Consider the following 16,556-nt stretch of genomic DNA (forward strand, 5'->3'; position numbering starts at 1 on the left):
AACCATCTCATCCTTTGCCGTCCCCGTCTTCTTTGACCTTCAATCTTTCCCAGCATCAGGGTTTTCTCCAGTGAGTGCAAACATGTCTTTCAAATGCCGGGAAAGATGCCTGGCTTTAAAGTTTGATGCGAACGTATCAAGCAAGCTAGTACTGTGAAAGGGTCATTATGGCTCCTGATTCTGCCACTTTCTCCAGATACTTGGTGACATATCTCTGCAGGTCTGCTATTGGTTCACTGACTTCAGCCTTTGAGAAGTTCCTGGTGGTGATGCACTGTGCTAAAACTGATGCTGCTTTTGGAAGAGCAGTTCTTCAGAGCCTGTTTCTTCAAGACGACCTGCAGATAACATCAGGTACATGGCTCCTGGGATCCCAGATCACCGCAGACTGTGACTGCAGCCATGAAATTAAAAGACGCCTGCTCCTTGGGAGGAAAGCGATGGCGAACCTAAACAGCATGATAAAAAGTAGAGACATCACCCTGCCAACAAAAGTCCGCATGGTCAAAGCAATGGTATTCCCAGTAGTCATGTATGGCTGTGAGAGTTGGACTATAAGGAAGGCCGAGCGCCGAAGAATAGATTCTTTTGAACTATGGTGCTGGAGAAGACTCTTGAGAGTCCCTTGGACTGCAAGAAGAACAAATCAGTCAATCCTCAAAGAAATCAACCCTGACTGTTCCCTGGAAGGCCAGATAATGAAACTGAAGCTCAAATACTTTGGCCACCAAATGAGAAGGGAGCACTCACTGGAGAAGACCCTGATGCTGGGAAAGATTGAAGGTCAAAGAAGACGGGGACGGCAAAGGATGAGATGGTTAGACAGTGTCAGCGATGCAACGAACATGAAATTGAGCCAACTTCGGAGGACGGCGGAAGACAGGAGAGCCTGGCGGGAGATTGTCCATGGGGTCGCGAAGAGTCGGACTCGACTGTGCGACTGAACAACACCAAAATATATATATAAACAAAACACACAAAAAATGAATTAAAACCACAACATGTAAAATTTTGGTAATAAGAAACATGAATATTAAATATTAAGAAAAGGTGGGGGCATTCTCTCAGTATCCAGGTGGCCAACCACCACCATGATCCGGGCTCTTGCCAGGCTGTTAGTTATCGATTCAGTGCTGATGTTGGGGCAGATGTTGGGTCCAGGGCCACGATACTGAAAGGCAGTTCCCTAATCAAGTCTGGTGGAAGAGCTCCATTTTACAGGCCCTGATGCTCCAACTCACTACACAACACCTAGGGTTGCCAGCTCTGCATTGGGAAATACCTGAGGATTTGGGGGGTGGAGCCTGGAGAGGGCGGGGTTTGAGGAGGGGAGGGACCTCAGCAGGGGATAATGCCACAGCGTCCACCCTCCAAAGCAGTCATTTTCTCCAGGCAAACTGATCTTGGTCATCTGGAGACCAATTGTAATAGTGGGACCTCTCCAGGCCGCACCTGGAGGCTGGCAACCCTAACTATCTTCCCGTTGACTTGGTCCCTGTCTGCAGCTTTCACCTCCTATTCAATATTATTTTTATGTCATCAGGACTGCAGTTGTTCATGGGGTACTGCATCACTGGGAACGGGTCATGGCTCAGTGGTAGAACATCTGCTTCGCTTGTAGGAGCTCCGAGTTCAGTCCTTGGCTGGCAGCTCCAGTTAACAAGATCAGGCAGTCGGTGATGGGCGAGACCTCTGCCTGAGGACCTGGATAACCGCTGCCAGCCAGAATAGACAATAGTGACCTGAACAGACCAATGGTCTAACTCACTATAGAGCAGATTTTATGTGTTCAGGTATTTCTTCCTTTGGAGACCAATTTGTGGATAAAATCCCATGGTTAAAATAAAGGAGACGACACTGGAGCAAACATACACACAGCCGTAACAGAAAACTGTGTTAAGAGATATCGGCTGTTTTCTCTCTCCCTCCTCTCTCTTAATTCCCCCTCTTTTCTGTCCTCCTGAATATTTCCTATCTTAGTTGATATGATGGGGGGCCACCAGCTGAGAGGGTTTCACAAAGGGGATTAGAGAAATCTGTGCCAGACAGTTTCATCAATAGCGATTAGCCATGATGGATGAATGAGACCTCTGTGTTTGGAGACAACATACCTGTGAATGCCAATTGCTGAGGGGCAGCAGCAGGAGATGGCCTCCATGCCCCTCTGTTAGGCCTTCCAGAGCATCTGGTCTGTCACGGTTGAAAACAGGATGCCAGCCTAGATGGACCATTGGTCCCCCAGTGCTTTCCCTGCGTTCGCTTTGGTGCAACCATATGAAGCTGCTTTCTACGGAGTGAGACTCTGCTGCTCTGTGGGGTTCATAGAATCACAGAGTCGGAAGGGACCTCCAGGGTCATCTAGTCTAACCCCCTGCACAATGCAGGGAATTCACAAACGCCTCCCCCCCCACACTCCCAGTGACCATTGTAGAAGGCAGCTTTGTATATGTTTATGTCGTATGTTTCTCATCACAAACCATAATGGTTTTGCCACCAGAATGAAAGGACTCCCTGCGGGTTCCCATACTAGAATGGATGACGTGGTCTTAGAACACCAAGACAGCTCACTGATGCTTTCTCTCACGTGCAGCATTTGACATTGAGGCTGACAGTATCGTTTAACAGATTAACTGATATGGATTTCAGATTCATTAAAGAGTCAAATTAATCAATGTCCAACTTTGTTAAAAACACCAGACCCACCAAACTTACTGAAGTCAAAGTTCATGCGAACGTTCCGAAGCTATTACTGCAAATCTGAAGCGTCGTTAATGGAAACCCATCTTTGAGTTTGATTCTTGAATTGGATATAGCAGATTGTGTTGTTGTTTTTTTCTTTCAGCTTAGCAGCTATTAACTGCATGCTCTGAATTAACTAGAAAACATTAAGACCTAAATTACTTTTTGGAAATACAGCTTTATAGGAGAAGCCAAAGATTCTTCACAGTTGCAAAGAGCCCGTTTTCTTCCATTCATGGGGAACACAAACATCTTTGTCAAAGGGAGTCAGCTGGAATGAGGCTCCCAGTTGCTTTTCCAGTACTGGTTGGGAAGCTTCTATTTTTCAGATCCAAATGTACAATGCAACTGAGTATTCTGGTTCAATAATTTGTAGAGAGAGTTGCTTCGTTTTATCGTGTGAAACTTAAATCATATTGATTTGGATATTTATTTGCTGATGAAGTACTCTCCAATGTTAAGTTCCTTGGACTGCAAATAAACTAGACCCACACATAAACTGCTAGATGAAACCAAAGAAGTATCTAGTAGGGATGGGCACGAACCACATTTTTGCAGTTTGCAGCTGAACCACGAACTGATACAGTTCATATCAGTCCATGAGCCACTTAAAGTTTAAACCCCTGCTTTCTGCTGCCCACGGCTTTTCTTGGAAAGCAGGGTTTAAATGGCTCAGAACCATTTAAACCAAAGCAGGGTTTAAATGGCTCAGAACTATTTAAACCAAACAGCTAAATGGTGGTCCCCACTGCTCGGCTGCTTGAAAACCCCTGCTTTCTGCTCCATGTGGCTTTTCACGGGGAGCAGAAAGCAGTGGTTTAAATGGCTTGGAGCCATTTAAACCAAACAGCTGTTTTGTGAGCCATGAACAGCCACAAAATCCATGGAAGTTCATGGTGGTTCTTCAGTTGCAGTTGCAGTTTCTGCTTAAACACTCAAGCACAGGTCTCTGAGTTGTACCAACCCATAAAGTTTAGAAGGTAGGAACATACAACTAAGTTCCCAAAATCCTTTATACACAGACCAGGAATTACTCCTCCTTTCTAGAAGCTATTTCCCTTCTTAACTGGGCAGGGATAACTTCTCTTTACTAGAAGGTATTCCCCCCCCTTTTTTGCTTGAATGAGGATCCTCCTTGATCTACTGACTCTCTTAGCCTCCTTCCCCATCCATAGTCAGTGCTTAACTGTCTCTTCTTCAACAGTCCTTGTCATTTCTTAACTGACTCTCTCAACGTAATTCCATGCCTGTCAGTCAAAGGTACTCACGTTCTGTAGGTATTAACCCTTGACAGTCCATCACAGGCACATTTGGAATTCTGACACAGTGTGGTGAATGCAGCCACAAAATAGCTGACAAAAATGGCTGCTGCAAAAGGCAGAGCAAGGCAAAAAGTGGCTGGCACAGCTCACCTTCAATTACACAAGAAGATCCTTGTGCTGTTGTGGCAGCTGCTGCCAAACCAACATTTTAAAAAATCTGCACAGCCAATCAGATTTCCAATGGCCGATCAGAGGTCTTCCTGGGCAAAAGCCCCACCTAGTCCCACCCACTTTCTAAAAACACTGGACAGGGGCCAGGAAAGGTGGGTGTCATGGCATCCACAGGTACCACATTGGTGACCCCTGTCCCAGAGCAAAGATCTAGCTGGGCAGAGCTCCAGAGACACCATCCCCACCACACCTGGGACTAAGCCCTAGTCCCTACCATAGAATCAGAATCATAGAGCTGGAAGAGACCTCCAGGGTCATCTAGCCCAACCCAGTGCACAATGCAGGAAATTTACAAATACTTCCCCTTCCACACCCACAGTGACCCCTGTTCCATGCCCAGAAGATGACAAAAAACCTCCAGGATCCCTAGTCAAACTGGCCTGGAGACACCCATCTTACTCTTCAGCATCTTTATCATCAACTGTGTTTCATCATCAATTCGCCTTGCTGCTGGAGACGAGAGGGGTACAATACAGGATCTGAGAGAGAAGATCCACCTACCTCTTGAGAAGCACTCCAGAGATGTCTTCCCCACAGCACCTGTGACTGAGTTTACGTCCCTAGATTTATTGTATATTCAATTATTATAAAGTATTATAAAGTATTTGGATTGTGAGCCCTTTGGGGACAGAACTTCTTTTAAGGAAAAAAAACCACCGCCAGTCATTCTGAGCCCAAGGGATAGTGGCAGGATATATCAATCTTATAAAATACCTTCTCTGAACAAGAAATCTCTCCTGAGCTATCATGGAGAACAGGCACATCCTCTATGCATGCCTTTCTGAGATCACCTGTGGCTGTCGCTACACCCCCAAGGCAGTCAAATCCCACAGATTAATTATGCCTTGTGTGAAGCGGTATTTTCTTTTGTCTGTCCTCAGTCAACTGCAAATCAATTTCGTTCTCATTCAATTTCATTGACGCAGTTAGACGTTCTTGTTTTCTTTCATGGTCAATAGCTTGAGACGCCCAGTCAGTTGTTTTCCCATCTCATTTTTTGTCCTCCCTGCCCTGTGGAATCCGTCTCTGAAACTTCACTTTCCAGCCTATGATATTTACAGATATGGCTAAGCCTTGGGGAGGGGATTGTGGACCATATCATAGCCCCCCTCCCTTTTTTGGAAAAGCACCGTCTCTCAAGGACTCCAAACGACTGATCAATTAAGCACCGTGTGATTATTTATACCTCCTTCTCCTTTCCTTTGATTTATTTTCTTTTTTCGTTTTTTTGGAAAACCACCTTAGTGCCTCTGTAGGACTCCCAGAGATCATCTCCCTCCTTGTTTTTACAAAATGTTTTTTAATAAGGCCCCGCTACTTGATATTTATATTGTCATTAGCATGTTTTGTCTAAGATCTAATATTGTGTCTTTGCCTCTGAAGTTTAAATCCTTCCTTGTCATACGTGCTCTTTTGAACTATAAGGCTTATTATCTGGGATGTGTGGAGTTGCATCGGTTTTTATGTAAATCACCTGCCAAATCTGTCAGTAAGACTCAACAGTTCTCTGTTGAGCAGATATGGTTTTCCCTTTGTTACTTTTTTTTTGCTGTACAATTCATTATTCTTACATCTCTCCCCGTGGTGAATTCTAAGTGGGTTGCCTATTCTTGTACCTCTTCCATTCCAAGATCACAACCATAGCTGGAACATCCTGAATGGGGGGGGGGGGGAATTAAATACCATTTTGTTTCCCCAGAAATCTAAATGGAAAGCACTGAATGACAAACCTTAATCTTTCTGAAGATCTATCAACTCTTGAAAAGAGTTACTACCCTGAAGTGGCAACTGGAGGCGCATCTGAAAGAGAAAATTCCCCCTTTGGCCTTTAGTTCTCAAAGAAGGAGGACAGGAAATGGTTCTATTAGGAGGAGAAGAAAGCCAATATAGGCATTGCTGCTCTATCTGCTTCTACACCTGGGATTGTCTCCTGTATACTCCTTCTTTACCTGACAAGATGTACAGAGAGATTACCCGGAAAGTTGCCAAATTTTGTAAATTGCACTCTATTCGGATCTCTCATATTGATGCTGAGGTGATAGATTGTACATTTTAATTAGTGTATTCTAGATTACATTTCACTGAAGCGGCATAATTTTTAATTTTTCAAAAATCCTTTATTATATGTATTATATGCGACAAGTTAGATGATGTGAGTATATTTTTAATATTTCTTATACGTCTTATATTTTACTTATCTATCTCTATGTTTATTTTTACATATCTCTGTGGTTGATGTTGATTTATATTGTGTTGTGAATTTGGTCATGAACCATAATAAATGAACTTGACTTGAGATGTACAGCACTGGCTGAGAATGAGAATGAATGTAGTGGTTAAAATGTTAGCTAGGATCTGAAAGACCTGGGTTCAAACCCTTGCTCTATCGTGGAAGTGCGCTGTCTTCCTTAGCCTACGCTACCTTGCAGGCTCGTTGTTGTGAAGATAAAACAGAGAAGAAAGAAGCGCCCTGGGGTCACTGAAGGCAGGGTGGGATTTAGAAAGCAACAACTAGATAGCATGGAGTGTGAAGTTTGGGTGCTATCTGATGGGCACACTCCTCTCCTAAATCACCACTGCAGAGCAGACGCAGCAGCTGGGCTTAACCTTGATAAAACCTCTAAGTTTGGATGGATGGAGAAATCTCCAAACACAATTTTAAAAACCTAAAGAGGGCCCCGGTCATATGGGCCGGAAAATGCGGGGGGGGGGGGGAAGCGTGGCTGTTTGCCCCAAGGCAAAATAACGTGCAGTTGCGTGAGCAGACGTCCCGTGGAGGTCCTGTGGTTAGGGGGGAAGTGCCGATCACAGGACAATCCTGCGGCGCTGCAAAGAAGCGGGGCCACGGGGCAAATGGGGTTGTGTTTATTTTTTTAAACTAAAGTGTGCGCATACTCCGTTGGGTGCTTGTGCGCATCCGTGGAGACTTGGGACATGGGCGGGCGCCGGAACTACCACCAGAAACGCGTTCAGATGCCCGTCCATGCCCCGCGGTTTCCGGAAACTAGTACCTCGGAGGTACTAGTTTTTTACAGCGCATCTTCGGAGTGAAGCCTCGGGTGAGCCACGGGAGCTCTACGCTTCCCAGATGTGGTGGTGAGATCACGCCCGGAAAATCTGCCTATCTTCCGTCTCTCTAGCATGCCTAATGCTCCGTGTGACCGCAGCCGTAGATTTCTATTTAAAAAAACCCACGTCAACCAAAAATGGGGGGGGGGGATTCAATATATATCATGTAAAATTTTCTATGACAGATAAGTAAGGAAAACAAAGAAAAAAACAAACATGCTTTGACAACTAGACTTCATTAGTGGCCAAGATTGAACATAAAGGTTCACAGGGATTGAACATTAAATCCAATACATAATAAGTGTGAAACCAAGTCTTGGCTTGTATATTATAATTATCATCCACAGCCCTGATTCATGGAGGCAACAGCAGTGGAGGCCAACTGCCTTTGTACCTTGTCTTGTAGAATATTCGGAAGCTTCTTGGTGGACATTGTGAGAAATGGGATGCTGGAGCAGTTAGCCCTTTGGTCTGATCCAGGAGAACCACTTAGATGTTTTAATGGGGTTGCTCTACAACCAGTGAAAGCCAAGATAACTTCATTTAAGGAGGCACTGATGCTTATCCTTTTGATGAAGTAAAAAAGAGGGACAGCAGTTACTACACCAGCATCTTACTGTTAGCCTGATCGAAGCCTTCACTTGGGTTGGGTCTCTTCCCGGGCTCAGGTCAGCTTTTCCAGCAAAAATTCACATTGAATGCGCTTTCCCCTGCCATGAACCGATGTTTCAGCAGCCCGTCTGGCTGATGCTCTTGTAAATCAGCCACTTCTATGGTTGCACCAAGATAGATCTGAGCAATTATAAGGCAACATGTAAAGAAAGGCTGTATCTCATGTGATGCCAATAGGTATCTCCTGTGAGAGACAGGAATGAAGGGGAAGGGCTCAGTTGGAGCAGGAAGTCACCAAAGAGCCAATCAGGAAACAGGAAGGACATAATTTGAAATTGTGGGAAGTCCTTAATCTAGCTATGCTAACTGGCAATCCTTCAGCTATAGGCTGTGCTTCTGATCTTCTCCAAGTAGGTACACAATAGACCAGGGGTGTTAAACATGTGGCTTGGAGGCCAGATCAGGCCCCCGGAGGCCTTCTATCAGGCCCGCAAGGGACTGGCTGTCTCCTGCTTTTTTCTGCTGCTGCTGTTGCATCATAGCTTTCTTTCCTAGACTCTCTCAGTCACTCAGGAGAAATAGGCAAGCTTCTGCTCCTGGGCACTGGGCTGAGGCTCCTCCCCCTCCCAGATTGCTACAGCACAGACATTTTGATGCAATAATTCAGAGCAAGAAGTGTCAGTTATCAGAGACTGTTAAATAAACAAAATATTGCAAGAATGCTAATGTTTTGAGCACGTTTTTATTTTAAGCAAAAAAAAAGAAATCTTTATGTTTTGGTTTTTTATCAAGTTTATATCTCCGCTCCCTGGCATTACATTTTATGACACACATGGCCCAGCCCAACAAAGTCCCATTTATGTCAAATCCGGCTCTCCATAACAAATGAGTTCGACACCCCTGCAATAGACCTTGTATATTCCAACATCAGTTTTGTTCAGATTATCTGGGAGGAGGCTCCTGGGTCCTTGGGGGAAGTGGCTCTCGATTGGATCCCTCTTAGGGTGGGTTTACACATGACTGATACAGGAGCTGCCCTGCATTCCTTTCCTCCTTGGCATGACTCACTGCCTTTTGATATCACTTTAATTCAGGCTCCTCCTATCATTTCTTGGCTCATGCTCAGATGTACAGAAAAGCAAGATCCAACTATCGCAAAAACACGGGCTCCCCTTGGGTGTGGGCCTTGGGGACATTTTTTAGCACTAAAGGAAACATTTTTGGCCTTTTGGTGTATGGGGAACCTTGGGGAATTTGGGGCAAATGTATACATAGTGGGTTGAATATCCACCCGCTGTCCTAGTTGCATGAACGCACACCTTACTTGTAAAATAGACATTGAAAGAAAACACTATAATTTGTCCATAATATTCTCTCTCTCTCTCTTTTTGTAATGCATACTTAACTAGCTCTCTCTTTTGAGTCTTTAGAATTCAATTTATCTTATGCCTTGCCTACCTTTCAGATTCATTACTGGGGAAATCTATCTTGGATAGCGCTTAGTGAAAATGAATCGTTTCCCCCCACCTCCCCTTTAATTGTTACAGGTGTGAGATGGGGGGAAAATTAACTCCCGCAAAAAAAAAAAAAAACAACTTCCTTTTCTTCCTGTTAATCTAAATTAAATCTTTTCAGTGAAAGGAGCAAAATAATCACCTCTTATTAATCATAATTGGAGATCTGAAATATAACTGATGAGGATATTAACGTGTTTGTGTATATATAAATTTGTCGCTTTTCTACGGATCCAGAGGACAGAATCACGATTAGTTTACAGTGGTCATACATGGATTTACTGTCTACGACTTATTTACATGTTGTTTAAGGAAGCATTCTGCATTCTTTTCTTAAGAGCACGACGTACAATCTGCAATCTAGCTTCAAAGCACATGTACAACATATTTATACCATTTTATACCATTTGAACACTACGAAGCCCATACTGCACTCTGAACTCAGTCGGAAAGCAGGTCTGCGGAGAGGTAGGATACACATTTTCAAAATAAGTAAGGCAACCAAATATACATACGCAAGAATGAGTCAGACTTTCCACAGTCCAAATACTACGAGTTCCACACTGCAGTGCAACACTGAGAAAAGCTGCACCAGCACCAGCTTTTGGAGCCTATATATGGGTGTTATATATTATGCACGTCTTTTGAGACGACCATGTGCCTGAATGCGGAGGACAGAATTAAAGGAAGGAGCAATACTCACAAACATTGTCATCGGTGGCAACTGGCACTCTTTCAGGGACCTTTCTGCAAATGCTGCGAAAGTGGATTAGATTGATTCCAGAAGCATTGCTCTCAATAGGACTTGTTTACCCTCACTTGCAATATCCCTGTAACCAGCCCAGGAAACAGTCACCTCTCAATAACCTTTGTTTCCCCTCAGTTATGTCAGTGCACAATCAGATGATGACCTAGCTTCATGATGACATCATCACATTAACTGATTAGCTAGAATGACATAGGGAAAGACGGAGGGGCAGCAGCTCAGGAAGCAATGGCTTACAACAGGTGTAAAATGTACTAAAATTCGAAGTAGTAAGGGGATAGGGTTGCCAGCCCCCAGGTCTGTGTGGGGGTTCCCCTGCTTTGGGGGGCTCTAATCTGCCCCAGGCCAGCTGGCTGGTGGGGGAAACCCCGCCCCCAAACTGCGGACAGCCACAGCCTTTAAATCTTTCCGCAGGGAGGGAGAGGGGCTGTCACCGGCCACAGCTCTGTTCACAAAAAGACCCTTAAATGGCCTTTTTACAAGCGGAGCTCTGGCTGGCAACAGCCCCCCCCCCCCGCTGAAAGATTTAAAGGGACCTCCAGCTGACTGATGGGCTACATGCTCCCCATGGATCAGCTGAAGCCCTTTATTTATTTATTTATAAATTCAATTTATAGCCCGCCCTCCCTGCGGCATGGGCTCAGGGCGGCTCACAATCAGGCACACGCCTACACATAAAACAAATTAAAACCGTATAAAATCCTTACTAAATATACATCAAAATAAGTGCTCTAGCTGTTCCAGTCTGATATTCCACAAAGATGACGTTACAAGATGGTACATCTACTCAATGCTCTCAGCTCGACGTGACACTGCCGATCTCCCTTCCCAGGGCCAGACACTACTGATGGAACGTAACGATGGTACGGTAGTGGTGGCGGCTCCTACTTGACAGCCTGGGGAAGAGCTCCTTCTTACAGGCCCTGTGGAACTGCGCAAGGTCTCGCAGGGCCCGGATCTCCTCCGGGAGCTCGTTCCACCAGGCAGGAGCCGCCACCGAGAAAGCTCTGGCCCTGTTAGCAGCCAGCCTGGCCTCCTTGGGGCCTGGTATCGCCAGGAGGTGCTGTGTCCCTGACCGTAGTGCCCGTGGGGGAACATATGGGGAAAGGCACTTTAAATCACTGCAGGAGGGGAGGGAGAGGGGTGGCTGCGGCTTGGGGGGGGGAATTGGGGTGTCCTCACCCACCGCTGGAATGCCCCCCAAATCCCCCCCACCAGAAGGATGAGGGGACCTGGCAACCCTAGAAGGGGGCCTTGGTGAACCATTTTGCTCCTCCACCCTAAAAGGCCCCTTACTTTTGTAATGAAGCTTGAAATGGGTGAACGTTTGATGCAGTGTCCAGTTTTGGGATCTGGGTGCATAAAATTTTAATCAGATTTCTCAAGAGGGCGTAAACAAGTCCCTATCCACCAAGGACTGTTTCTCAAGAGGGTGTAAACAAGTCCCTATCCACCAAGCTGGCTTCCTTTTGAGTCCAAATACAGTGGTCCATTTGGGCTCTTGACTTAAGAACCTAAGCATCATTACTTCAGTGGTTCAGGTCAAAAGGTCCATCTAGAATGAAGATTATAGATGAGGCCATAGTTGAAGAAGCTAATAGGGAACATATGTAGCTATATGTAAGGCAGCTGGCCTGGCCTCCAGCCTCTTTCCACAGACACAGACCCCACACACACACACGGTAGACTGGGTTGTACTGGTCACTTTTGGGGCCCGTATAGGATTTTTCCCCCCCCACTACATGAATCTGATTGGCTCTAATCCAGAATTCCCTTTGCATTTATTTACTTCCCTCTGCAGAGCCAGTTTGGTGTTGTGGTTAAGTGCGCGGACTCTAATTTGGGAGAACCGGGTTTGATTCCCCACTCCTCCACTTGCAGCTGCTGGTGTGACCTTCAGCAAGCCATAGTTCTGTCAGAGTTGTTCTCTCAAGGACAATTCTGGAAAGAGCTTTCTCAGCCCCACCTACCTTACAGGGTGTCTGTTGTGGGGACGGGAAGGGAGTTTGTAAGCCACTCTGAGACTAGGAGTGAAGGTCGGGTTATAAATATAATCTCCTCCTCCTCCTCCTCCTCCTCCTCCTCCTCTTCTTCTTCTTCTTCTTCTTCTTCTTCTTCTTCTTCTTCTTCTTCTTCTTCTTCTTCTTCTTCTTCTTCTTCTTCTTCTTCTTCTTCTTCTTCTTGTCAGAGACAGGAATATCAAAAACGTCAGATCCTAAACGAACTGAGTTAGTGGCTTCATTTTTCCTTCTATGTACATATGTATGTTTATTTATTTGTTTTTTAAGGAAGAGAGGTGGAACTTCTGAGCTCCGGGGAATTTGACACAAAAAGTTGGTTTTAATTTAAATGTTTGAGATTCTTGTTAAAATTATGTTCCAGACATGAATTTGATTCCTGGCTCAAAGCTTTTTTTCTTTTCCTGCAGATTTTCTTCAGGTAGCTTTAGGCCTAATTGGACTGATAAACAACACTGGCCAGACAACCTTGTAAATTGAGGGAAATAAAGCACACCTTGCAGGTAATTATTTCCAGTGAAGTTGAAATGATTAGGGTTTCCCCCCTCCCTTTAGGTTCTTTGTTTATGTTCATTTGCTCTTTAATTAACGTTATTTACCCTTAAGGATGGTGGGGTTGACTGGTCTAGATAATAATAAGTATTATTTTTAATGCTGAGAATACTGAATATTCATATATTTAGATTGGACTGTGTTGTCAGTTTTCTCATCTTTTTTCCTCAAAGGAAAAAAAAGTACCACATAGTATAACTCTGAATAATGGCATATGTGAGCAACTGAGAATGAAAGAGTTAGATGGGTAGATGGACAGGAAGAGGGGAACCAAGGTTTAGTGGTTAAGAACATGCTGTCAAACATCGCCCTGCTCAGTTTGCCATGGTTGCCGGAGGAGGGGAATTCCTTAGGTGGGGGGGAGTGAGTGTGGAGTGTGTGGCTGCACTATCTTAGAGGCGTAATTCTTCCAGAGAACCCTTCCTCTCTCCCAGAGGAAAGTCCCTGAAACTTTGGGTGCCAGCTTGCTTTTGTAGATAAAAAGTAAAGGTAAAGGTTCCCTTGCTTGAAAGCCAGTCGAATCCGACTCTAGGGTTGTGGTGCTTATCTCCGTTTCCAAGCCGAAGAGCCAGCGCCGTCCGAAGACATTTCCGTGGTCATGTGGCTGGCATGACTAAACACCAAGGCTCACGGAACGCTGGTCCCGGTCACACTGAGGGGTTTGGCCTGGGATAGGGATGGATCGGGGGCGCAGCAAACGGGTGCAATCTCACCGCAACATCTGGGAAGCGGCGCGCACCCATTCCTGATCCGTCCCTACCCCCGAAAACCCGCTGCAAAAAATAACCACCAACAGAGGTGGTCTTACCTGAAAGGCTGCGGCAAGTGCGGTTGTAGGATTGCCGGTGCATCCTTCTGCCGGCCCATCCCCGGCTTCTGGCCAAACTGCGCATGCGCATGCATGCGGAGCAGGCTGCCTCGGTCTCCTGACCGTGGCTTCCTCCCCGGCATCTGATCATGCCGGGGAGCAACAGTGCTGCGGCTCAGGGGATCTGTGTGATCCCGCCGCCGCGTGTCTATGCCGCACTTAGGCTGCGCATTTCCCCCCCGGGTGGCAGGGGCCGCTGTTACCTTCCCACCGAAGTGTATCAGTAGTTCAGCAGTTCAAGACCCAGGTGCCGCATATTGGAGTGAGCGCCCATCTCTAGTTCCAGCTCCTGCCAACCTAGCAGTTCGAAAGCAAGAAATTGCAAGTAGATAAATAGGTACCACTTCGGTGGGAATATAACAGCGTTCCGTGCACCTTGGTGTTTAGTCATGCTGGCCACATGAGCACGGAAACATCTTCGGACAGCGCTGGCTCTTCGGCTTTTAAATGGAGATGAGCACCACAACCCTAGACTCGGATTCGACTGGCTTTCGAACAAGGGAGACCTTTACCTTTACTTTACTAAATGTTCGGCATGCCTGGGATCTTCTATGCATGTGGGTGTAGAATCCTAGTTGGACTTCCTACTTCCCACCGAAGTGTATCAGTAGTTCAGCAGTTCAAGACCCAGGTGCCGCATATTGGAGTGAGCGCCCATCTCTAGTTCCAGCTCCTGCCAACCTAGCAGTTCGAAAGCAAGAAATTGCAAGTAGATAAATAGGTACCACTTCGGTGGGAAGATAACAGCGTTCCGTACGCCTTGGTGTTTAGTCATGCCGGCCACATGACCACGGAAACGTCTTCGGACAGCGCTGGCTCTTCGGCTTTGAAATGGAGATGAGCACCGCAACCCTAGACTCGGATTCGACTGGCTTTCGAGCAAGGGAGACCTTTACCTTTACTTTACTAAATGTTCGGCATGCCTGGGATCTTCTATGCATGTGGGTGTAAAATCCTAGTTGGACTTCCTACTGCACATTTTTGGCATATTTCCATGGCCCTGCGTATACTTCTGGAATTGTATTCTATTCCCCCATCTTTTCAGTCCCGAGCCGGGGTGATGTGTGATCAACACAGTTCCATTTTTCTTTCTTATGATCCCGTAATAGCCCAAGTGGGAAAGTACACAGAGTCTTGTTTGTCTTCTCAATCACAGCCTCAGAACTCGGACTGTGATAGGAACTTGAAATGGTTTCCTTGAAGGAAGATTTATTTGAAACACCAGGGCTTGTTGGTGGAGGGTGGCCTTCCTTTTGATACTATAAACGAAGGTCTGTATTATGGACCTTTAAAGGTTTTGGCACACTCGTACCTCTGAGGCTTTTTTATGGTACTGTGTCTCAACAACTGCAAATAGGGATGCCACCAGTGTTCCCTCTAAGCTGAGTTAGTGTGAGCTAGCTCACAGTTTTTTAGCCTCTGGCTCACACATTTTTGTCTTGGCTTAGAAAGGATGGCCCCAGAGCAAACTAATTGATGCAGCAACCAAATTGCTCACTCACAACTTTAATGCCAGTAGCTCACAAAGTAGAATTTTTGCTCACACGACTCCACAGCTAAGAAGGAACATTGGATGCCACCCTCCAGGTGGGACCTGGGGATCCCGTGCAATTACAGCTTATCTCCAGACAACACAGATCAGTTCCCGTGGAGGAAATGGATGCTTTGGGGGGGTGGACTCTGTGGCACTGTACCCCACTGAGGTCCCTGTCCTCCCCAGGCTCCATCCCAGCCTCAATCTGGCAACCCAACCGCTGATCCCCTGCCAGTTGCCAGAGGGTACCTGGGAACCCTATGAAGAAATTTCATCTTCAGGTGAAGAAACACTATAAAGTAAAGGTAAAGGTTCCCTTGCTCAAAAGCCAGTCGAGTCCGACTCTAGGGTTGTGGTGCTCATCTCCGTTTCAAAGCCGAAGAGCCAGTGCTGTCCGAAGATGTTTCCGTGGTCATGTGGCCGGCATGACTAAACACCAAGGCACACGGAACGCCATTACCTTCCCACCGAAGTGGTACCTATTTATCTACTTGCAATTTCTCGCTTTCGAACTGCTAGGTTGGCAGGAGCTGGAACTAGAGACGGGAGCTCACTCCATCATGCGGCACACGGGTCTCGAACTGCTGAACTACTGACCTTCCACTGCCTGCAGTTCAGTGTCTTAACCACTTGAGCCACTGCAGCTCCACAACAGGCCCGTAGCTAACATGGGGCCCACGGGGCCCGGCCCCCTTTTGTTTCTTCTGGGCCCCCTCCCTCCGGGGCTGCCCCCAAAGTGCTCCAACTTACCACCTGCACTGTACTTCCATTTAATTAGCTGGCGGGCCCCCCCAAGGACCCCTTCCAAAGAATTCCCTAGCTACGGGGCTGCTCCACAAGAAACACTATAACAAGTCTTTATTTGCCACCCCAGCGAGAGACCTGTATTACATTACGTGAAATACTTTTGCATAGCGTGGGGAAAGCATTTTGTTAAAAATGGTCAGCTTTTCAGTGTTAGTGTTCTAGGTAACAAAAAAAAGTTACACACAAGAGGGAAATCTACAGAGTGTAGTCACATCTGTTAAGTAAAAATTCCCTTAACACAACTTAAAAAGAAATATAAGAACCTTTATGGTGATAAGAAAAGTCCTGCCGGATCAGACCATGGTCCATCTAGGTCAGCATCCTGCCTCACACAAAGGGATGCCAGGTCTGGGTTGGGAAATACCTGGAGACTTTGGGGGTGGATCTGGGAGAGGGCGGGGTTTGGGGAGGGGAGGGGCCTCCGCATAGTACAATGCCATAGAGTCCACCCTTCAAAGCAACCATTTTCTCCAGGGGAGCTGATCTCTGTCAGCTGGAGATCAGTTGTAAAAGCGGGAGGTCTCGAGGCCCCACCTGGAGACTGGCGACCCTATTCACTCAGTGGCCAACCAGTTACTCTGAAG

This window comes from Gekko japonicus, unplaced genomic scaffold (genome assembly GCF_001447785.1).
Source record: "Gekko japonicus isolate JY-2015 unplaced genomic scaffold, Gekko_japonicus_V1.1 scaffold2170, whole genome shotgun sequence".
Classification (NCBI taxonomy): Eukaryota; Metazoa; Chordata; class Lepidosauria; order Squamata; family Gekkonidae; genus Gekko; species Gekko japonicus.